The sequence below is a fragment of the Macrotis lagotis genome, chromosome 1 (genome assembly GCF_037893015.1).
Source record: "Macrotis lagotis isolate mMagLag1 chromosome 1, bilby.v1.9.chrom.fasta, whole genome shotgun sequence".
NCBI lineage: Eukaryota > Metazoa > Chordata > Mammalia > Peramelemorphia > Peramelidae > Macrotis > Macrotis lagotis.
The window spans coordinates 137,029,536-137,054,947 of record NC_133658.1 but is presented as its reverse complement, the minus strand read 5'-3'; the positions used below and the strand labels follow the sequence as shown (position 1 = coordinate 137,054,947).

At 36.2% G+C, this 25,412-nt stretch overlaps 1 long non-coding RNA gene across 1 annotated transcript in view; it reads left to right on the top strand.

Moving 5' to 3' along the window:
* The window catches only part of LOC141514271 (uncharacterized), a 262,329-nt gene extending 238,210 nt beyond the window's left edge, over positions 1-24,119 (top strand). Inside the window, exon 4 of the long non-coding RNA XR_012475978.1 lies at positions 22,182-24,119. This is a non-coding gene — a long non-coding RNA (uncharacterized LOC141514271). The remainder of the gene's footprint in view (positions 1-22,181) is intronic.
* Positions 24,120-25,412: the final 1,293 nt, after the last annotated feature.

Sequence of the window (25,412 nt, the reverse complement as noted above, 5' to 3'; positions counted from 1 at the left end):
CCTAATTTTACAGTTTTTTTGGTTTTGAAGTATTGATTCCTGATTTCTGGTAAATTCATCAATTTCCCTGAATTCTATTCTTTGTCTGAAGGATTTGTTCTCCTCAGAGAGTTTTCTTATCTCTTTTTTCCATCTGGCCAATTTTACTTTTTAAAGCATTCTTCTCCTCAATAACTTTTTGAACTGTTTAATCCATTTGACCTAAGCTGGTTTTTCACATGCTATTTTCTTCAGCATTTTTTTGGATTTCCTTGACTAAGCTGCTGACTTCATTTTCATGTTTTTCCTGCATCTCTCTCCTTTCTTTTCCCAGTTTTTCTTCCAACTCCCTCATTTGATTTTCAAAGTCTTTTTTGAGCTCTGTCATAGCCTCAGCCCAATTTCTGTTTTTCTTGGAGTCTTTAGATGCAGGAACTTGTGCTTCCTCATCTTCAGACTGAGTATTTTGGTCCTTCTTGGGCTCATTTGCAAAATATTTCTCAATAGTCTTCTTTTTGTTTCTCTGCTTGCTCATTTTCCCAGCCTGGGCCTGGTTGGGGGTGTTTCTTGAGCTTTTGGGACACTCCCACAAGGGTCTCAGTGTGTGAGGCTCTGTCTTCCCTCCTGGTCTGTGAATGACCATAAGCACCTCCCTCTGCCATGGGGCTGAGGTGGAGGGGGCCCTGCTGTTCTATGGAGGGACCTAGACTGCAATCAGGATCTGAATGTGGTCAGAGCCCCAGAGTCCTATTCCAGGGCCAGAGGACAGAGCTCTGCAGTCTCTCTTCACTCCCCTCCCTCAGCTCAATGGGTTCATCCCCTGAAGGCTCCTGCTTACCATCTCAGCCTGCTTCTGTTTCTGGCTCTGGGCTGCAGAAAGACCAAGCTGCTCCCTGTGTGCCCTGAGGGCTGGGCTCCATGTGCTCGCTCTGGCAGAGGTCCCCCGCTGTTTCCCCACTTTGTGCCCGGTGCTCCTCAGGGTGTGCAGCTCTGGAGACTCCCTCGCTGCTGTGAACTGAGGCTCCCAGCACCTTGGGGCTGCCTCTGGGAGGCTGAAGTTCTTTGGCTCTGGCGGGCCACCCCTCCGGTGGGCTGCCTCTCTGATCCTGGGGAGCAGAGCCTTTCTGCTCTTTTCCAGGTTACCTTGAGTAGGAGAACTGCCTGACTGGGTTCCTTTATGGGTTCTGTCTCTCGAAAGTTTAGTTAGAGTCCTTAGCTGATGAGTTTTATCAGAGAGCTCCTAAGACTTGATCCCTTCTTGTCACAATCTTGGCTCCGCCCCTGCCAGGCATATGTTAGAAATTGACAATTTAATTCATTTAAATAATTGAGATCAATAAGTATGAAAATGTAGACATAGGAAAAAATCAGTCCTCAAAAGTAAACTTATGGTGTCACTCAAATTTAAGGGACAAGAAATTAATAATAAATGCATAAAGAAGATTGAAAAGAAATAAGGGGAAACAAAGAACTAGGAGACAACTGTCACAGAGTCCAGTGAAAGAGAAAATGTTTGCGGGAAATGATAGTAGTGTTATAAGTTACATAAACTACAGAGAAAAGACTTAGATTTAACAGAGGATTCTTGAAAATCTTAACAGCAATTTCATTAATCAGAAATCAAATTTCAATGGTTTAAAGAGTGAATTGGTCATGAAGAATGGAGGCAATGAATATAAATCTGTGAAAGTGGTTCAATTAATAAGGTGATATTGAAGATGAAAGAATGGAATGGGTCCAGTCTTTAGAGGAGATGAGAGTCAATAAGATGATGATGGGTGCTCTTCTTTCCAAGGATCAAGACCTCATTCTCTGCCTGGAGCTAAGGAGGAAAAGTTGTAGAAAGGGCTGAAGATTCAATAGAGAAAATGAGGGAATTTGGGAGTACTTGACTCAATTTTGAAGGAGTGTTCTAAGAGTTAGGCGGGGCAGTGCTGGAAGACTTAGGAAGAAAAAGGGAAGATTTAGAACAGTAGCTGTGAATGAGTACTAAAAGTCAAATATAAATTAAATATCATCCTGTATCAAAGAAGATTTAGTTGAGGTTAGACCACAAAAATTTGTAGTGGACCTATTCAATGTGATTTTGTGAATTTGTCTCACAGGATCTTCAGAGGTACAATGGGACTTCTGGCCAAGGTGACCAAGAAAAGCCATGCACTATTTTAAGCTCTTTTGGCTTTCCCTCAGAATTAATATGAACCAAACTTCTTAACAGAATTTGGATCCACAAAACCAAGAGAAGAAACTAGGAGAACATGAAGCAAGACTTGTCCCAGGGGAGTGTGGGTGAGCCAGGGGTGGAGAGCAGAGACTCAGTTCAGGGACTGTGGGGTAAGACCCAGGGACTGACCAAAGATTTTTACTTTCAATTTTTTAAAAAATATTTTGTCTTATGCACTACATAATTTTGTTATCTCTAATATTTTATATCTTCCTTAAGGATGTATTTTTTTCCTCTCAACACATACAATTTTGATCAGTACATAGGATGCAAGCAATATGAAGATTATTAGACTGCCTTCTATTTGGGGGTGGAGGGAAGAGAGGTGGGGGGAAATTGTAAAACTCAAAACCGTACAAAAATAATAGGTAGAAACTACTATTGTATATAGTTGTAAAACAAATAAAATATTTATATAATTTTAAAAAGAGATACAATGTGTCAAGGGAAGACCCAGAAAGGTAGATGTTTAATGGAAAGAGACTGAAATGGAGAGTACCAAAGGCAAACAGCACCTAAGGCTTTACTCATCTCAGATTCTTTTCTGGCAATTAGCATTCTTACCAATAAAAAGAAACAAATTGCTGGATCAAAGGGTACATTTTTATTGCCCTGTAGACATAATTCCAAATTGCTCTCCAGAAAGGTTGGACCAGTTCAGTCCTACCACTTCATATATATTTTGCATTGCTTATATGTATATATGGGTTCAGCTGAATGGCAGAGTGGAGTCAGGAATACAGCTTCTGGAGTCCAAATATGACCTTAGATACTTTCTTGGTATAGGATCCTGGGCAAGTCACTTAGCCCTGTTTGCCTCAGTTTCCTCCTTTGTATAAAATGAGCTTGAGATGGAAATGACAAACCATTCCAGTATCTTTGACAAGAAAATGCCAAATGGGGTCACAAAGAGTCAGACACCATTGAAAAATAACTGAGAAGCAATTAAATTTGTGTACATTTTTTTTTACCACCAGGATAACATATTCATGAGAGCTAGAATATTTTGTTTGGAAGCAGAGGCATGATGGTGGAGGAACTCCTGTGAACTCTCCCTCCACCACTCCAAATAACTTTAAATAGTGATTCTAATAAAATTCTAGAGCAACAGTACCCAGAAAAAGACCAAGTAAAACAATTTTCCAGTTTAAACAATTTGGAAGATCCATGAGAAGGGTCTGTGTCACTGGACCTGCAGCCCAGCCCAAGCCACGCCAGAGTGAACCAGTTCAATCCAAACATTAACAGACTACAGGGTGCCCAGATCTGTGGCAGCAATGGACATTTACTGATCTCTCAGCCCAGGGATTGCCAAAGAGAATAGGAAAGTTGAGCAGGAAAACTCAGCTTCACCAGAGTGAGTGGAGCACAGTTCAGTATTGGTCTCAGTGAAGACTCAGGCCCAAGGGACCAGGAGTAGCCTTGGGGAGCCACTCTGCAGGGAACCACCCAGACACTGCTTCCAGAGTGTTTAGCAGACCAATGGTAAGGAGGTTGGAGGAGATTGCAGAGATCTCTTTGCTATCCCTGAGGCAGGTTTCTGTTGCTTTGCCTGTACTCAAATCTGGGTCATAATCTAGGGTCCTATTTTCAGGGAAAGGAGCAGAACAACATGGCTTGCTGCCTACAGCATACTCATGGTTCCAGGGTAGAAAGGAGTGCTTGTGGTTATCCACAGACCAGAGCAAAGACCAGGAGAGCAGTCAGAGTTCCATTAGACCATGGAGAAATTGAGAACTTGCAGGCCCCTGGAGGGGGTAACCCTAAAAACAGCTGCAAAAATCCTCAAAAGCTTGGGACAGTGCATTCTCCTCCCTGGAAGCAGAGCCCCACCTTAACAATGAATTAAAATCAAGTCATAGACTGGGGAAATGAGCAAACAAAAGAAGTTAAAACCTGATACTAGACAATTATTTTGATCCTATGGAGGAACAAAATACACACACTCAAAAGATAAAGTCAAAACTTATGCATACAAATCCTCCAAGAAAATTTTGAATTGATCTCAGGCTATGGAAAAGTTCAAAAAAGATTTTGAAAATCAAGTAAGAGGGGTAGAGGAAAAATTAGAAGGAGAAATGAGAGTGATGTGGGAAAATCATGAAAACTGAATCAGCAACTTGTTGAAGGAGATAAAAAAAATACTGAAGAAATAACATCTTAAAAAACCCAAGCTGGGTCAAGTGGAAAATGCAGTCCAAAAGGCCAGTGAGGAAAATAGTGTCTTAAAAAGGAGAATAGGCCAAATGGAAAAGGAGATAGAAAAGCTCTCTGAAGAAAATAATTCTTCAAATGTAGAATGGAGCTAAGGGAAGCTGATGACTTTGTGAGAAATCAAAAAGTAATATAATAAAATCAAAAGAATGAAGAAAGAAGAAAGAAGAAAAATGTCAATATTTCATTGGAAAAATAACTTATCTGGAAAACAATTCCAGGAGAAATCATTTAATAATTATTGGACTAGGGGCAGCTAGGTGGCGCAGTGGATAAAGCACCAGCCCTGAATTCAGGAGTACCTGGGTTCAAATCTGGTCTCAGACACTTAATAATTACCCAGCTGTGTGGCCTTGGGCAAGCCACTTAACCCCATTTGCCTTGCAAAAACCTAAAAAAAATAATAATTATTGGACTACCTGAAAATAATGTCAAAAAACCACTTAAGATATCATATTTCAAGAAATTGTTCAGTAAAACTGCCCTGATAGCTTAGAAATGTGAAATATCTCATTGAGAAAAAAAAACTGATCTGGAAACAGATTCAGAAGAGATCATTTAAGAATTATTGAACTACCTGAAAATCATGATCAAAAAACAGCTTAGACATCATATTTCAAGAAATTCTCCAGGAAAACTGCCTTGATATCCTAGAAGCTGAGGGTAAAATAGAAATTAAGAGAATCCACCCATCACTTCCTGAAAGAGAACCCAAAATGAAAATTGCCAGGAATACTATAATCAAATTTCAGAACCCCCAATTTAAAAAGAAAATATTATAAGCATCAAAAAGAAACAATTTAAATATCCTGGATAACTCAATATTTAGCAGCTTCTATATTAAGGGATCATAGGGTTTTGAATATGATATTTCAGAATTCAAAAATACTTGGATTACAACCAAGAATCAGCTATCCAGGAAAACTGAACATTCTCTCTCAGGTAAAAAGATGGACATTCATTGAAACAAGGGACTTTCAAACTTTCCTGATGAAACTACCAGAGATGAACAGAAAGTTTGTACAGGACTCTAGTGAGGTATAGAAAGGGTGGATGGGATGACAAATCATGAGGGACTTAGTGATATTGAACTCCTTTTATTACTGCATGGAAGATGATATTGATAACTTGTATGAAACTTCTCACTTAGAAAGAGCATACATAGACAAGGCATGGGAGGGTATTGAATTCACAGGTATAATGGAATTAATGGGGGAGAAAGGAATATACTGGGAGAAAGGGAAAGGAGAGGTAGAAAGAGGTAATTTATTTGCCTAAAAGAGATAAGAAAAATCTTTTGCAATGGAGGAGAAGGTGAGGAGGAGTGAGTGAGGCTTTCTCTCATTAGAAGTGTCTTAGAGTGGGAATAGCATACACACTCATTTGGGTTAAAATTCTATTTTACACTAGAGGAAAATAGGAGAGGAAAGGAATGGGAAAAAAGCGGTGGGGGAAGGGAGGGAGGTGAGGGTGATAGAGGAGAAGATCATGGGAAAGGGAGTCACACTTTTGTGTAGGAACAGGTTGAAAGAAGAGAGAGAATAGAATTAATAGGGGTGAGGGAAAGACTTATGATGAGCGATGGCATACATCCCAGAGACAGAACTGATGGTGTATGAATACAGATTAACCCTTTTTTAACTTCATTTTTCTTGAGGTGTCTCTTTTGTTTGTGTGGAGGAGAATATGTTTACTTTTACTACATGACTATTGTAGTAATGTTTGTCAAGGCTACACATTTTCAACCTAAAATAGGTAACTTGTTTTCTCAATGAGGGGAAGCGGGATGAGAGGAAGAGAGATAATTTGGAACTCAAGGTTTGGGGAGAACATATTGAAACTTAGTTTTTGCATGTAGTTAGGGAGGATAAATGAATAGATAAATGGATAGAGAGATAGATAAATGAAAAGATAAATAGATACAATAAATAAATGTTTTATTTTTCTCTTATTTTTTTTCTTTTGTTAATTTCTTTTTCTTTTTCTCTTATTTCTTCAGCTCCTAGCACAATGCCTAGATGCTAGTAGGTACTTCATTAATGTGAATTGAATTGAATTGAATTAGCAATTTGATGTGTGTGGGGACCCTGAGTCATGCAATATAGGACCATTTTGCCTTCTCTTAGGGCAAGTAGACCCACAGTGGATACAGTTCTGGGCCTGGAATCAGGGAGATCTAAGTTCAATTCCAACCTCACACACTTATTAGTTGTGTGACTCTATACAGACCTTTACTTTCTATTTGTTTAAGGTTCTCTAGTTATAAAACTGGCATCTACTTCCCAGGGTTGTTGTGAGGATCAAATACAATATTATTTATATAAGTAGTTAGTACATTCCTGGAACCCAGTAGGAACTATATAAATTCTTATTCCCATTCCCTTCTCTCCTACAACTGATACTTGTTCTACTATTTTATAAAATCCTATACTCTAATAATATATTTCAATTATAAAGATTTTAAATGCTAAGAAATGATTGATTAGTGAGCTCTAAAGTCTTAATTAGCATTCTAATTATTTTTATAGCTAAGATTGAGAAAGAAAGGAAGTTCATGAAGATACATAACTCTTCTCATTTAGTTTAGTAATTGTAATCTGCCTCAGATATTGCTTTTGTAACTATTACATCTACAATTTGCTTCATTTACATTTTTTTGTTCTCTAATCTCCTTTCCCTGATGTTCACCATTCAAATCCAAAGAAATATTTGTCAATAATTCTTAAGCAGTACAAAGGGTCGTGTGTGTGTGTGTGTGTGTGTGTGTGTGTGTTTCTGTCTCTATGTCTGTGTGTCTGTGTATGAATGTGTGAATGTGTGAATGTGTGTATGTGTGAGAGAGATCAAAGCCAGGAAAAAAGAAAGCAAAACAAACAAACAAACTAAAAATCTTTACTCTTTTCCCATGTGAAGTGTCTTTTTTCCTCAGTTATGCTAAATTCTGGGATATTCCATGATTCTTTTAGAATGGTCAAGAAATATTTTGGAAAATTATTAAAGAATTAGAAGATAAACTAGGCAATTATCCAATTTAGTATGTCCATCCACCTGATCAGAATAAAATGTTTATGAAAATTACAAACCAGAACTCCTTAAGAATCATTTCTATCCACAGGGAAGATACAATTTTATTTGAAAACATGTAACTAAAGGCATTTACATTGTTTACACTTAAGGAAGATTGAACAAGAAGGTTTGGATAGATAAATCAGTTCAAATTCATTATCACTAATTTAAAAAATGCCCACATTAAAAGTTCACATATTTATTGATAGAAACAGTTGTATTTATTTTTTTTAAAAAGAAAACAATTTATAGATGAAAGACAGAAGATAGTATTAGTAGATAGATATGGTATTTAATATGTGCTTAATATCTGCTTCTTTCCCTCTTTTCTACTATCTGCTAGAAATACCAGATGAATATAGGAGTTTAAATACTATTTCTCCTCTTTAAATTAATTACTAATTGAAAAAGTTAAAAATAATTATATTAATCATTATAACAAATAAATTAGTATAAATTAATTATTATATTAAAAAACACAGTGACTTTTGATGAAAAGAGCATTCCTATAACCTAGAAGTTGCTCAATAAAACCTCTACTAAAGCAGATATAGATTTATGAGACCCAGTGGGGAGAGAGCAAGTACCTACAAGTTTTTCTACATGCTAATAAACCATTAAGGGAGACCTGAGTTTAAATCCAGCCTCACACACCTACTAGCTATAAAATCACTTAACCTCTAATTTCAATCAATGCACCAAGATTTCATAAATTATAAATAAATCAATAAGCATTTATGAAGCATGTGCTAAATGATAGTACTATGATGTGTGATGCTAGGGTTACAAGGAAAAGCAAAATTAGACCTTCTCCCAAGGAGCTTACATTTTTTTTTGTAAGAAAGATTTTTATTTATTTTGAGTTTTACAAATATTCTCCCATTCTTCCTTCCCTCCCCCACCCCCCACAGAAAGCATTCTGTTAGTCTTTACATTGGTTCTATGTTATACACTGATCTCAGGTGAATGTGATGACAGAGAAATCATATCCTTTTTTTAAGGTTTTAAATTTATTTTTATTAAAGATATTATTTGAGTTTTACAATTTTCCCCCAATCTTAATTCCCCCCCCCTCCCACAGAAAGCACTCTGTCAGTCTTTACTTTGTTTCCATGTTGTACCTTGATCCAAATTGGGTGTGATGAGAGAGAAATCTTATCCTTAAAGAGAAGAGAAGTCTAAGAGGTAAAAAGATCAGACAATAAGATATCTGTTTTTTTCCTAAATTAAAGGGAATAGTTCTTGCACTTTGTTCAAATTCCACAGCTCCTTATCTGGATACAGATGGTACTCTCCTTTGCAGACAGCCCCAAATTGTTCCCGATTGTTGCACTGATGGAATGAGCAAGTCCTTCAAGGTTGAACATCACTCCCATGTTGCTGTTAGGGTGTACAGTGTTTTTCTGGTTCTGCTCATCTCACTCAGCATCAGTTCATGCACATCCCTCCAGGTTTCCCTGAACTCCTGTGCCTCCTGGTTTCTAATAGAACAATAGTGTTCCATGACATACATATACCACAGTTTGCTAAGCCATTCCCCAATTGAAGGACATTTACTGGATTTCCAATTCTTTGCCACTGCAAACAGGGCTGCTATAAATATTTTTGTACAAGTAATGTTTTTACCCTTTTCACTCATCTCTTCAGGGTATAGACCCAGTAGTGGTATTGCTGGGTCAAAGGGTATGCACATTTTTGTTGCCCTTTGGGCATAGTTCCAAATAGCTCTCCAGAAGGGTTGGATGAGTTCACAGCTCCACCAACAGTGTAATATTGTCCCAGATTTCCCACATCACTTCCAACAATGATCATTATCCTTCCTGGTCATACTGGCCAATCTGAGAGGTGTGAGGTGGTACCTCAGAGAAGCTTTAATTTGCATTTCTCTAATAATTAATGATTTAGAGCATTTTTTCATATGGCTATGGATTACTTTGATCTCCTCATCTGTAAATTGCCTTTGCATATCCTTTGACCATTTGTCAATTGGGGAATGGCTTTTTTTTTAAAAATATGACTCAGTTCTCTGTATATTTTAGAAATGAGTCCTTTGTCAGAATCATTAGTTGTAAAGATTGTTTCCCAATTTACTACCTTTCTTTTGATCTTGGTTACATTGGTTTTATCTGTGCAAAAGCTTTTTAATTTAATGTAATCGAAATCATCTAATTGGTTTTTGGTGATGTTCTCCAACTCTTCCTTAGTCATAAACTGTTCCCCTTTCCATAGATCTGACAGGTAGACTAGTCCTTGATCTTCTAACTTGTATAGTATTGTTTTTTTATGTCTATGTGAAATCATATCCTTAATGAAGAAACATAAAGTATGAGATGGAAAAATTACATAATATTATATAACTTTTTTTTCCAAATTTGAAGGTAATGGTCTTTGGTCTTTGTTAAAAGTTCATAATTCTTTCTGTGGATACAGGGGATATTCTCCATTGCAGATAGCCCAAAATTGTTTCTGCTTGTTACACTGAACAAGTCCATCAAGGTTGATCATCACCCCCATGTTGCTGTTAGGGTGTACAAAGTTTTTCCTCATCTTGCTCAGCATCAGTTCATGCAAATCCTTCCAGGCTTCCCTTAATTCCCATCCCTCCTAGTTTCTAATAGAATAATGTTCCATGACATACATATGCCACAGTTTGTTAAGCCATTCCCCAATTGTAAGACATTCATTAATTTCCAGTTCTTTGCCACTACAAACAGGACTGCTATATTTTTGTACAAGTGATATTTTTACCTTTTTCATAATCTCTTCAGGGTCTAGACCCAGTAGTAGTATTGCTGGATCAAAGGGTATTAACATTTTTGTTGCCCTTTGGGCATAATCCCAAATTGGTCTCCAGAAAGGTTGGATGAGTTCATAGCTCCATCAGCAATTTATTAGTGTCCCAGATTTCCCCATCCCTTCCAACATTGATCATTGTCCTTGCTCTTCATATTGGCCAGTCTGAGAGGTGTGAGGTGGTACCTCAGAGAAGCTTTAATTTGCATTTCTCTAATAAGTAATGATTTAGAGCAATTTTTCATATGACTATGTATTGTTTTGATTTTCTCAGCTGAAAATTGCCTTTGCATATCCTCTGACCATTTGTCAATTGGGGAATGGCTTGTTTTTTTGAAAATTTGACTCAGTTCTCTGTATATTTTAGAAATGAGTCATTTGTCAGAAATACTAGTTGCAAAAATGTTTCTCAATTTACTACATTTCTTTTGATCTTGGTTATAGTGTTTTTGTCTGTGCAAAAGTTTTTTAATTTAATGTAATAAAAATTATCTAGTTTGTTTTGAATGATTTGCTCTATTTCTTCCTTGGTCATAAACTGTTTCTCTTTCCATAGATCTGACAGGTAAACTACTCCTTGATCTTCTAGTTTGCTTTTAATATTATTTTTTATGTCTAAATCCTATATCCATTTGGATCTTCTTGGTATAGGGTGTGAGGTGTTAGTCTAATCTATGTTTCTTCCATACTAACTTCAAATTTTCCAAACAGTTTTTATCAAAGAGAGAGTTTTTATACCAATAGCTGGACTCTTTGACAAAGTTTATCAAACAATAGATTACTATAATCATTTCCTTCTATTGCACCTAGTCTATTCCACTGGCCCACCAATCTATTTCTTAGCCATTACCAGACGGTTTTGAGGACTGATGCTTTATGATATAATTTTAGATCTACTAAGGCTAAGGTAACTTCTTTTGCACTTTTTTTTCATTGAATCCCTGGAAATTCTTGACTTGTTCTCCATATAAATTTACTTACAATTTTTTCTAACTCATTAAAGTAATTTTTTGGAATTTTGATTAATAGGGCACTGTTTAGTTTGGTAGAATTGTCATTTTTACTATATTAGCTCCACATATCCATGAACAGTTGATGTTTGCCCAGGTATTTAAATCTGATTTTATTTGTGTGAGAAGAGTTTTATAATTGTTTTCAAAAAGTTTTTGAGTCTTCCTTGGCAGATAGACTCCCAGGCATTTTATTTTATGTGAGGTTACTTTGAATGGGATTTCTCTTCTTAGCTCTTTCTGCATTATCTGGCTAGTCATATATAGAATTGTTGAGGATTTATGCATGATTATTTTATATCCTGCTAATTTGCTCAAGTTGCTAATTATTTTAGTAGTTTTTTTAGATGACTTTTTGGGATTCTCTAGGTACACCATCATATCATCTGCAAAGAATGTAAGTTTTGTCTCCTCCTTCCCTATTTTAATTAATTCAATTTCTTTTTCTTCTCTTATTGCTGAAGCTAACATTTCTAATACAATACTGATCAGCAGAGGTGATAACGGCCATCCTTGTTTCACCCCTGATTTTATTGGGAATGCCTCAAGTCTATCCCTGTTGCTTGTTGATGGTTTCAGATAGATACTGTTTATTATTCTAAGGAAAAAAAAACATTTATTCCTACACTCTCTAGTGTTTTTATTAGGAATGGATGCTATATTTTGTCAAAAGCTTTTTAAGCATCTATTGATATGATAATATGATTTCTGATAGGTATGTTATTGATATAATTAATTATGCTAACAGTTTTCCTAACATCGAACCAACCCTTTATACCTAGAATAAATCCTACTTGATCATAATGTATTATCCTGGTGATAACTTGTTGTAATCATTGTGCTAAGATTTTATTTAACATTTTTGCATCTTTATTCATCAGGGACATAGGTCTATAATTTTCTTTCTCTATTTTAACTCTTCCTAATTTAGGTATCAGCATCATATTGGTGTCATAGAAAGACTTAGGCAGAGTTCCGTCTTCACTTATTTTTCCAAAGGGTTTATATAGAATTGTAACCAATTGTTCCTTAAATGTTTGATAGACTTCACTTGCAAATCCATCTGGGCCTAGAGATTTTTTTCTTAGGGAGTTCAACAATGGCTTGTTGGAATTTTTTTCTGAAATATTATTATTTGACTTTTTTGATTTCCTCTTCATTTAATCTGGTCAACTTATATTTTTGTAAATATTGATCCATTTCACTTAGATTGTCAAATTTATTGGCATAGAGTTGGGCAAAATAATTCTGAATTATTACTTTAATTTCTTCCTCATTGGTGGTGAGTTCACCTTTTTCATTTATGATACTAGCAATTTGGTTTTCTTCTTTTGTTTTTTTAATCAAATTGACCAATGGTCTATCAATTTTATTGTTTTTTTCCATAAAACCAGCTCTTGATTGATGTTATTCATTAGTTCAATAGTTTTCTTGCTTTCAATTTAATTTTTCCTTTAATTTTTAGAATTTCTAATTTAGTATTTAATTGGGGTTTTTTCATTTGTTCTTTCTATAATTTTTTTAGTTGCATATTTAGTTCATTGATTTCTTCTTTCTCGAATTTATTCATGTAAGCATTTAAAGATATAATATATTCCCTGACAGCTGCTTTGAGTTTGGGGTATGTTGAATAATTATTGTCATTATCATTGATGAAATAATTAATTCTTTCTATAATTTGTTGCTTGATCCACTCATTCTTTAAAATGAGGTTATTTAGTTTCCAATTAGTTCTGGGTCTATATCTATCTGGCCCAGTATTCCATATGATTTTTTATTGCATTATGATCTGAGAAAGATGTATTCACTATTTCTGCCTTTCAGCAATTGATCATTAGGTTTTTATGTCCTAGAACATAGTCAATTTTTGTGTAAGTGCCATGTAATGCAGGAAAAAAGTATCTTCCTTTCTATCCCCATTCAATTTCTTCCATAGGTCTATCATATCTTAGTTTTTTTAACAATCTATTTACCTCTTTAACTTCCTTCTTATTTATTTTATGATTTGATTTATTTAGATCTGAAAGCGGGAGGCTGAGGTCTCCCATTAGTAGAGTTTTGCTGTCTATGTCTTTCTGTAGTTCTTTCAACTTCTCCTTTAAGAATTTGGATGCTGTCCCATTGAGTGCATACATATTTAGTATTGAAATCACTTTATTATCTATGGTACCTTTTAGGTGGTTATAGTTTCCTTCCTTATCTCTTTTAACACTATTTTTTGCAGCTGCTTTGTCTGAAATAAGGATTGCTACTCCTGCTTTTTTCACTTCAGCTGAAGCAAAATATATATTGCTCCAACCTTTTAGCTTTATATGTATCTCTCTGCTTCAAATGAGTTTCTTATAAGCAGCATATTGTAGGATTCTAGTTTTTAATCTACTCTGCTATTCACTTACATTTTAAGGGAGAGTTCATCCCATTCACATTCAAAGTTATAATTACTAACTCTTTATTGCCCTCCATACTATCTTCCTTCTGTTTGCATCTTTTTCCCTTTTGTCTCTTTGTCCATATTCCCCAATGTTTTGTTTCTGAACACTGCTACCTTCAGTGAGTTTGCCCTCTTAAATCAACCCCCTCCCCTTTTCCCCCTTTTCCCCTTCTTCCCCTACCTATTCCCCCCTCCCCTTTTCCCTTTTTAATGCTTGAAAGGTAAGATAAGTTTCTTAACTTGATTAAGTGTGTCTAAGTTAACTTTAGGCCAAGTCTGATGAGATGAAGATTCAGGTGGTTCTTACCTCCTCCCTCCTCTCAATTATAATAGGTCTTTTGCACCTCTTGACATAATGAGATTTACCCCATTCAGTCTCCCTCCAACCTCCCTTCTCCTTACTGCCCCACTTTTTAAGGAGGTATTGTTTTTAAATCATTCTATCTGAGTCACAGAAAAGTTATGAGTGTACATCACTTCTGTTTATGTATATATTCTCTCTAAAAGAGTTACAATTCTCAAGAGTTATGACACTCTTTCCCCCAAGTGGGTATATAGCCAGTTTCAACTTATTGTGTAGCATTTTGGGTTTTTTTTAACCTTTTCATGTGTCTCTTGAGCCTCCTGTTTGATGTCCAAATTTTCTATTTAGCTCTGGTCTTTGCATTATGAAATCTTGGAAGTCTCCCATTTCATTAAATGTCCATCTTTTTCCCTGCAAAATAAGGCTCAGCTTTGCTGGGTAATGGATTCTTGGCTGCATTCCAAGCTCCTTTACTCTTTGGAATACCTCATTCCAGGCCCTTCAATCCCTTAATGTTCCTGTGGCCCGGTCCTGCATAATCCTTACTGTGGCTCCTTGGCACTTAAATTTTTTTGTTTCTGGTTGCTTGCAGAATTTTTTCTTTTATCTGATACTCCTGGAATTTGGGCACAACATTCAGTGGTGTTTTCATTTTAGGATTTCTTTCTGGAGGGAATTGATGTATTCTTTCAATAACTATTTTGCCCTCTGGTTCCATGATATCAGGATGATTTTCCCATCACTAAATCTCTTCAAAGTTCTCAGGAAGGCCAATAATTCTCAGATTACCCCTTCTAGATTGATTCTTGAGGTCAGTGGTTTTTCTGATGAGGTATTTTACATTTTTTTTTCTATTTTTTTGATCTTTTGGTTTTGTTTAACACAATCTTGTTGTCTCATGAAATCACTAGTTTCTGCCAATTCCATTCTTTTTCTTAGAGGAGAAGAGTTTTCTTCCTTTATCTTTTGCACCTCCTTTTCTAGTTGGTCCATTCTATTTTTGAAGGAGTTTTCTATTTGCCCAAATGTAGCTTTGAGAGAATCATTTCCTTTTTGCATTTGCCCAGTTGAGAATTTGATAGAATCATTTTCTTTTTGCATTTTCCCAATTGAAGATCTGAGAGAGTTATTCTCATTTTGTATTTGTCCAATTGTTTATTTCCAAGGATTTGTTTTCTTGTTTTGAGATGTTAATTTTCTCTTGCAACATGTTAATTTTCTCTTGAGTTTCTTTTCCCAGTTTTTCCAATTGGTTTTTAAACTCCTTTCTGATTTCTTCAAGGAAGTCTTTCTGGGCTGGAGAACAATTCATATTCTCCTCAGCAGTGCTAGATCTCTCTGGGTTAGGATCTGTCTCTTTTTCCATGGACCCCCCTTTTCTCTGGCCTTTTTTCATCTTGTGTTGGGGGGTGGGGAGCTGGCTCTCAGAGGTTTGCTTTTGAGGATCCTAGAGGCTTTTATTCACTTGGCTTAGTAATTCCAAGGGCCAGCCAGTGGGGGGTGCTAGTTGCTTTCTCTGAAGTGAGGTCCTCAGTAGCAGGGATTGAGTTGACCTAGAAAATTGGGCTGGGCCCTAGGGGAGGGAGTTAATCTCTTTCTGTTTTGTGAGCTCTGTTGCCCTGGGGGGGGGGGGGGGGAGTAGTTTATTGTTTGCTCTGGACAAAGGGCACTGCTGAAAATGTGAAGCTCAAGTCCTTGACTCAGCTGGTTGTTCTTCAGGCATGCTGTGAGACTGCTGGAACTCACCCTCCCATAGCTCCTTTGCCCCCAGCCAATGACTCCACAGCTGAAACTGGATCTTGAACCTGCCACTCACCAAAGTCTCTATGGCTGAGGCTGACCCTTTGGCTTCCCCCAGCTGATGTTCCCTCGCTGATCCTCTGCTCTTGTTTCCTGGTTCACCCATGCACCCCTGAAACAGACCTTTTTGGTAGGTGATCTTCTCGTAGCATCTCTTTCTGGGTTTTTGTTGATGGAATTTCTATTAAGGGTTTTTTTTTTCTCATGTTATTTCTGTGGGGAAAAAGAGAGCACTATCAAAGTGTCTGTCTTCTCTACACCAATTTGGCTAGTACTATGACATTTTATAGTGGAACTATTGACCCAGTTGGAGCTAACACATTCAGAAGAGGAGAGAATTAAAGTCTATCTAGAAACTGGAAAGTTAACCTTGAAAGTTGAAAATTGAACTGCAGAAAGAAAATAGGCAAAGGGAGTGCATCTGAGCAATCTGCTCAATAGGCATTGTAATCAGAGAAGTGTAAGAACATCATGAAGAGACAAAGTACCTAAGAACTTTTAAAATTGGAGAAATGTTCCCTAAGTGTATACTAGTATAATCTACTAAAATACTATATGTGTTCACTGATGATATTTTCATTTTTGGAAAAATATGTCCCAGAATTACAAGGAAATGTTTTGCAATTATTGTTTTTGTTTTGTTTTTCTTCACTTTACCATCTTGTTAAATACCTTTGATTTGAATCAATTTATACTAACTCTTCCTGTTGAAGGTAAATCACTGGTGTGGGCTGTTGAGAAGCAATCTTAGGAGTCTGGTACTACCTTGAGCTTAGGATGAACTTCCCATTAGAGATTTAACCTACAAGCATGAATTGGGGAAAAAGTAGTATGGAAGAGATGCTTCAATAATTAGCATTTATTTGGTGCTTTACAGATTTGCATTTTTATCTTACAACTATTGCTTGCCTATAGTCACAAATACAGCAGTCATCAGAGGTAAGATCTGAAATAACAGAGGGATCGAGGTTCAAGGAAGATAAATTTCACCTTCCTCTCCAGTTTGTCTGGGGCCAACATTGTCAAGGACTGCTTTCTCTATGTTGTATGTGCTTAGCCCCATTTAAATTGTAGATGTGTCAATGAAGATTGATGAATGGTGATGAGCAATGTATGAAGATGACTTAGTATCTCTAGAGAGACTCAAAACAACATTTTTAAAAAATCAGATTAGCAAATGAAACACCTATCACATAATCACTTAGTACTTACCTCATAGTCTAAATATATAGGTAGGATTTTTGCATTTATAATTTGATTAGTTCTATTAACTCAGTAAAATAAGGACAGACATGAAAAGCCTTCATCCTTAAGCCATTAACTAAAGGCTGCTAATGGTAGATGTAATTTATAATTCCTTGCATTTTTGCTTCATACCACTGTTCAACATGGTGCTAGAAATCCATCTATATTCAAAGGATTGATTGTTGAGCATCAACTTCATCAATACCAGACCTGCAGTTTAAGAGGGAAGTTGAGTTAGATGTTGCATTGAGTCTATCAGTTCTGACACCTGGAAACACAGTAGAAGATAAACAAAATGACAATATTTATTTATTTTTCTTTTTTTAATTACCAGTTGGTGTTGCATTTCCCCCCCCGAACAAGAATATTTTCTTTCTGATGAATAAATATTTAAGGCAACTTTTTAGCTCTGAATTACTCATGTACATATTTTTTTGAGGGGAGATGCCAAGCTTTTGAAACAGATGCCAAGGCTTTAATGATGAGATAGACACTAGAAAAACCTGATTAAACTAAGGTTCTAATTTTGCTATTGTGAATGCCAATGGATTTTCAATTTTTATTTTTTAAAAAAATCAGATAGCTTTTTTACTAATAAATGTAATATGACATGGTGGAAAGGGAGCTAGTTTAGGAGTCAAGAAGAAATAGATTTGAGACCTGTCATCAATACATATTGACTGTATGACTTTCATTTATCTTTTGCAACTCTTTTTCCATTTGGTCCATTCTATTTTTGAAGGACTTTTCTATTTGCCCAAATGTAGTTTTGAGAGAATCATTTTCTTTTTTCATTTTCCCTAATTGAAGATTTGAGAGTTAGTCTCATTTTGTATTTATTCAATTGTATTTTCCAAGGATTTGTTTCCTTGTTGCAAGATGTTAATTTTCTCTTGAGTTTCTTTCCCCAATTTTTCCAATTGAGTTTTAAACTCCTTCCTGATTTCTTCAAGGAAGTCTTGCTGGGCTGGAGAACAATTCATATTCTCCTCAGCAGTACTAGATCTCTCTGGGTTAGAATCTGTCTATTCTAAGTATTTCTCCATGCCCCCCCTTTTCTCTGGCCCTTTTTCATCTTGTGTTGGGGGGGGGAGCTGCCTCTCAGAGGTTTGCTTTTGAAGATCCTAGAGGCTTTGTTCGCTTGGCTTAGTAATTCCAGGGGCCAAACAGTAGGGAGTGCTGGTTGCTTTCTCTGTAATGAGGTCCTCAGTAGCAGGAGCTGAGTTGACCTTGAAAACTGGACTGGGCCCTAGGGGAGGGAGTTAATCTCTTTGAGTTCTGTGAGCTCTGTAGCCCTGAGAGAGGGGCAAGGGTGGGAGAGTTGTTTATTGTTTGTTCTGGGCAAAGGGCTCTGGTGAAAGTATGGAGCTCAGGTCCCCAGCTCAGCTGGTTGTTCTCCAGGCATGCTCTGAGATTCTGTGCTGGAACTCAGCCTCCCATAGCTCCTTTCCTCTCAGCCAAAGACTCCATATCTAAAGCTGTATCTCACACCTGCCACTCATCAAAGTCTCTATGACTAAGGTTGGCCCTTTGGCTTCCCCCCAGCTGCCATTGTCTTCCGGTTCACCCATGATCCCCTGAGACAGACCTTCTTGGTAGGTGTACTTCTGGTTTCTCTTTCTGGGTTTTGTTTATCGAATTTCTGTTAAAAGATTTCTCTCATGTTATTTCTGAGGGGAAAGAGAGAGCACCTTTCATAGTGCCTGTCTTCTCTCTGCCATCTTGGCCGGAAGAAGAAAATTACATTCTATTGGGGAAGATAACATGTAAAGCACTAGCCATGACAAAATATATATTAAGAAATTGGGAAGGTAAGTTTAGTAGGGAAGATTCTAGTAGCTTCAGACCAGGAGAAGTTTTCTGCAGAAATTGAATTTGAGCACAAGCTTCAGCATGCTGAGATATGATTAGTATTGATTAACTTGATCTTGGAGGAATTCCTTTATGCTTTATACAAACTAGTACTTCTTATACTATAATCAGATAATGAGAGTTAAAGTGTAATTAGTATTTTTGGTACCTGGACTAAGAAGCACCAACAAGTGCAGGAAGTAGAGAATATAAAATCAAATCAACCTTGTAATTAATGATATATAAATGATATAAAATGATTAGGATATGTTATTTGAGTAGGAGTGAGAACAAGTCATTCTAGTAGATAAAGGCATGGAATAGAATCTCAGTGAGATACCAATTGGATTGGATATCCCTTACTCCAGTGAGTGGAATTTTGTTTAAAATGTTATTTTTGTTCCAGTGATAAGGTAGAAAAGGGCATCCTAGGATTATTTCCTGTGATAAAATGTTGTTTATTATGAAGAATATGTTTAAGTACATTTAATCTTCTTGTAAATAAGATATGGAAGGAGTAAAACCAGAGAGGGTAGAGTATGAGAGAGATTGAGGATGATGGCAAGATAGGCAAGAAATGGATCATTCTACTCTACAATAATGTAGAAGTAAAACTCCCCTTTCCCATGCTTTGACAAGTATCTAAGTTTGTGCTACCATTCAGACTTAGCAAAAGGAGGATATGCATCAAATTGTCGTGCCCTTTGATTCATCACATGGGGGGGAAAGCATGAATTGCCCTGTAATCTTTATAGAGCTAGTCAGCGTAAACAGATTCTGCAACCTTTTGTAGTAAAATAATACCCTCTGGTTTTTCTCAAGTGACAAAATGCTACCTGTTTTAAAATTTATCCATGTTCATGAGGACTATATAGTATATATGCTAAATTTGCAATGTTCACTTCACAGGTAGAAGAATCCTGAGAAAAAATGATGACTTGGAGCATTAGTGATTGTCCATTTGGCACATAAGCACATATAATTATGATATTATATCACATGTAGATATTTTGGTATAAATATAGACACAGAAATGGAGATATATGGATATATCAATGAATATTAGCGAAACCTTGTTCAATTACCCAGCTGTGTGACCTTGGGCAAATCACTTAACCCCACTGCCTTGCAAAAAAAATCTGTCAGAGAAAAATGGAGTTTCCATTTTAAGAAATATTAAAAAAACTACAACTTAATGCTAGTAGAATAGGATAAGTGCAAAGTGCAGTGGTGAGGTCCAGGTAAAATTGACTGTTACCTGAAAAGTTAGAAAAAACTATAAAATAGGTGCTACCTGGATTGGATCTTGAAGAAAGGGAATGATTTTAATGAACATTGAAAGAAAAAGTCTAATCTCAACATGGGGTCACAGGGAAGGGTGTTGGGGATGATAGAAGGGTTGAATGACTAAAAACATCAGGTTATGAGAGTACAGTTGGAAGTCAATCAACGTTGAGGGGAATTGTATTGGATTCAGTTTGCACTTGTTTAATAATCAATAAATATTTATCAGATACCTACTACGTGCTAGGTAATATATGAGATGCTGAGACTAAAAAGACAGAAGAAAAATAGTATCTCTTTTAGAGAAGTTTAGAGTATATCAATGAAAGAAAAAGTATGTATATGTATTTTTGTATGCATACCCATAGCTAGGTGTCATGGTGGATAGAACACTGAGTCCCGAGTCAGGAAGTTCTAAGGTCAAATCCAATCTCAGACATTCCCAGATGTGTGACACTAGAAAGATCATTTTAAAACTACAAACAAATTCTGTCTTCAAAGCACTATCATTTAATGTTTTAGGAAATTAATGTCTAAATCATTCTTTAGTATTACATAAGGAGCAACAATGTAAGGCACAATGGAGAGGCTATGGTATAACTCTCCCTTTTGAGTAGGCAAATTAATTTAAAAAGAATATTGCAAGAGGTTTCAACTAAGTGACACAGTGAATAGAGCTAGTCAGGAGGAATCAGGTGGACCTGAGTTCAATTCTGGCCTCAGACACTTAATAATTACCTAGTTGTGTGAACTTGAGCTTGTCACTTAACGCCACTACCTTGCAAAAAACAAAAACAAAACAAAACAAAAATAATATTGCAAAAGGCTTCAAGATTTATAATGGTTAGTCCACTAGTGAAGTACCATGCTACAGTAGAAAAAACACTTTCTCTGGGATCAGGAGACCTAGGTTCAAATCTGCCCCCTGATACTCATATAATAAAAGTTTGTGAAGTAATTGACATCTAAGGATAGGTAATTTGAAGGGAAAATCAATTTTTATTCAGTGATAAGGCATTTTGAATTATTACAATGTTTGAGCCAGAAGGTATACTTGAGTCATGCCTAGAAATTTTTTCAGGGAATAAACTCACAGAAAGACAGACACACATACACACACACACACACACACACACACACACACACACTCTTTAAGCCATGCATTAAAGAAGAGTTAGAGGAGCTTTAAGAGAAAAGTAAGCATCAATAGAGGACAGCATCCCTTAATGAACTAAGTCCAAGAGTCACAAGCAATGAGACAACAGTTGAAAAGAGAAAATGAAAGACTGACAAGTAAAAAATAAAATTATGGCTGAACTAGTTTAGAAGGGAGAGGGTGAAGAGTGTCATTTGACTCCCCAAAATATCTTGGAACAGAAGATTTATGCTGAAGATAGATCCTAGTTTTATCTAACTTTTCAAAGACTGAACAAAGCCCTCCAAATTTTGTTTTTTTTTTCCTAACTTCCCCTCCTCAGCCTGTCCTGTAGCAGACAATTGAATGCACTCTGCTCACTTCTCTTACCTATGTTTCTATATCCTGACTTGTATCCCAAATGTAGAGGGCAGAGGTTAGCCATTGATAAATTTACAGTCGAACAGAAAAGTAAACCTCTACCTAATATTAAGAATTGTTCTAAGCAGGGATACTCATCAATTATTACAATGGTACCATTAGCTTTCCATTTAATACAGAATCCATAAAACAGTATAGAAGGGGACTTTGTTGACCTGATGGGACATTTTATTGCCCTAGGCTCAAGAGAAGGCTAAAAGTGTTTTATTAAAGTGGTGGTTAATTAATTCTTCAGAGAGAAAGAGAAAAGGGAGGCATAGTAGTGAAGGGAAAAATATTATCATACCCAGAATTTTCAAATACAGGACTGAAACCCTACCAAGTGAGGTTGAAATAAATTAAAAAGTAATTAAGAAATATTTAACAAAATAAATAAAATAGATAATGTTCATGTGATTTTCTAGGTCAAAATACCAGTCTCATAACCCAGTTATATTTAACATCACTGCCTCAAATCATCCTTCAATGAAGAAATAGCAAAGAGCTAAAAAGGATTCAACTCTGCCACATTCAGCATGGAAGAGGATGCAGAAAGGATCAAGCATTGATACCAATTGTACATTACCCAATGATGGATAACTTTCTTGAACTCTAAGTGTTTTTATTGTTCATGAAAAGTCACTTAGTATTTTATCTCTACCTTCTCAAATCTCTCAAAGCACTTTTCCCTGAACCTTTCCTTTGAACTCTTTTCAATCTCTCTTTCATCAGATGTAGTTACTTTTGTACATGTCATCTCCCTTACCTTCATTATATCATAAACTACTTGGGAAAAAAAAAGCTGTACTTATATAGTAAATTTAATTCAACAAGTACCAGCCCTGTGACATCACAAGCACTGGAGATAGACAGTCGAAGACTGAAACAGTCCCTGCCTTCACTAAGTTTGTATGCTAATTGGATTTAGGAGGGAAGGGAACAGAAAACAACAGATCACAGATAAGAAAGAAGCACAGACAAAAACCCCCTCATATATAGAGTAGATGCTAAATGATTTCAAAGGCAAAGGAACTAAATTATAGGGCAGTTCAATGTCTATATTCCTTTGTACCTCTACTGTACATAATAGAGTTTCCACACATTACATGTTTAATATGTGTTGAATAAATGAATCAATTGAATGGAATACTATATGGGAAGTATAACTCAATTTAAATTCTTCATTCAGAAGTAGAAATGAAAGTACTTTTTTAAATTATATCTTTGAAGGCAGGCTAGGTGGCACAGTGGATAGAGTACCAACCCTGAAGTCAGGAGGACCTGAGTTCAAATGTGACCTCAGACATTTAATAATTGCCTAGCTGTGTGACCTTGGGCAAGTCACTTAACCCCCATTGCCTTAAATAAAAAAAAATTTAAAAAGAAATTATCTATTTGAGTTTTTGAAAAAACCACCCAGGATAAGCTAAAGAAAACTTGGCAAAATATCCAACAAAACAGTTATCTCAAGAGAAGGAAAGCTGCAAATAAAAGAAAAATATAGAGAATTTGTCAGATATATATATATATATATGATATAAATACAAAATATTTTCTCCATAAAGGACAATAAGCTATCATACTTGAACCTTAATATCATAATAATTGTAGTGCCTATGAAGAAAATAGAAAGATATTAAAGAGAACAAAGAGGGGAATAGCATCCATATTTGTATGTTTACACAGAAAAGATACATGTTGTAGGTATTTCACCTGGGAGGGCAAAGACAGACATATACAAAGTATCTGAAGAGAGGAAAGCTATGAAAAGGAACCAAAATTATACTATCAAAAAATGGAACAAGTATATCAATAACTAGAAGTCCACATAACTTATCTATCCAAAATTTTTATGAAAGTCAACTGTATTTAAACTGAGGGCATTATTTAATGAGGGCATTAGTGGAAAAAAACTAGACTTTCACAAGTGATATTCAACAGTTGATCATGTCTTTACTATCACTGAATTCTCTAGAGCAGTTAGGAAGGAAGTTGCAGTGAAGAGAGTACTTGGCTTGGATTTAGGAAGACCTGAGTTAAAAATGCAACCTCAGAGATTTACCAGATGTGAGACCATCAGCGAGTCATTAAACCTCTTTCTGCATTAGTTTCCTCCACCACAAATTGAGGAATAGAGATATCCAGCACAGTTATGTGGTACAGTGGATAGAATGCCAGACCTGAAGTCAGGAAGACCTGGTGATTTCAAATTTGTTCTCAGACACCTTAGTATTGGTGTGACTTTGCTAAGTCCCTTCATCCAATTTTTCTCAGTTCCTAATCTGTAAAATGACAGGGAGAAGGAAATGAAAAAACACTTCAGGATGTTTGTCAAAACAAACAAACAGGGGCGGCTAGGTGGTGTAGTGGATAATGCACCTGCCTTGGAGTCAGGAGTACCTGGGTTCAAATCAGGTCTCAGACACTTAATTATTACCTAGCTGTGTGGCCTTGGGCAAGCCACGTAACCCCATATGCCTTGCAAAAACCTTAAAAAAAAAGAAAACAAACAAACAAATGAGGTAATGAAGAGTTGCACATGACTGAATCAAGTTGACAACAATGACAATAACACATACTTCCCAGGGTTGCTGTGAAGATGAAATGAGCTAATATTTATAATGCTTAATATGTTTGTTGCCTTTCTAAATTTTCATCATATTCCTCTCTCCCAAATCTCCTCCAAACAATTTGACCACTCATCAGCCTTCTTTGCTGAATCTTCATCCAAATTATGCCTACTAAATTACTCTCTCTTTGAAACACCAGGAATTAGATGTCCTTGGGACATTTCAAGCTCAGAATTTATAAACTAGAACTTATTATATTCACCTCTCCCCAAAAGTTTTTATTAACATTCCTACTACTGTCTAGGGCATTGCAATCTTCCCAAACATTGACAATCAAAACCCTCAGACTTTACCTTGACTCCTTACTCATGCAACCCACTAACCTCATCTCTTGTCAAATTATATGATTTTTATCGTAAAAATTCCACTCAGGTATATCCCATTTTCTCTACTAAAATAATCAACACTCTAGATTAGACCTTCAATGCCTCACTCCTAGACTATTTAATACCCCTTTAATTGGTCTGGCTTCCTCAAATCTCTTCCCACTCCAATTTATTTTCCATTTAGTACACAAAATAATTTCCCTAAAGTACATGTCTGACCATGACATCTCCCTACTCAATAAACTCCAGTGACTCCCTATTACCTCCTATCAAAGATAAAATCCCATGTTTGATATTTAAAGCCATTCATAACTGGAACCATAGTCCTACTTTTTTGAGTCTTCTTATACCTTCCTTCCTTCCTCTCATTCAGTGACACTGATCTATTTGCTGTTCTTTAATCATGATACTCCATCTTCCAACTAAGTGTATATACAGTGAGGCTATCTCTTATCTTGAAATGCTTTCCTGTCTCCCCTTTAATTCACCTTTTCTGTCTTCCTTCATGACTTAGCTCATATCCTACTTTAATTAAGAGGCCTTTTTCACTCCTCCCACAACTGGTCCCTTCCTTCTGAGGTTATCTGCATTTACACTGAATTTATCTTGTATTTACTGATTCATATGTGCTCTCCTTCATTAGACTGAGTTCCTTGAGAGAAAGGTTTATGTTGTTGCATTTTCTTTTGGTATCCTTTGG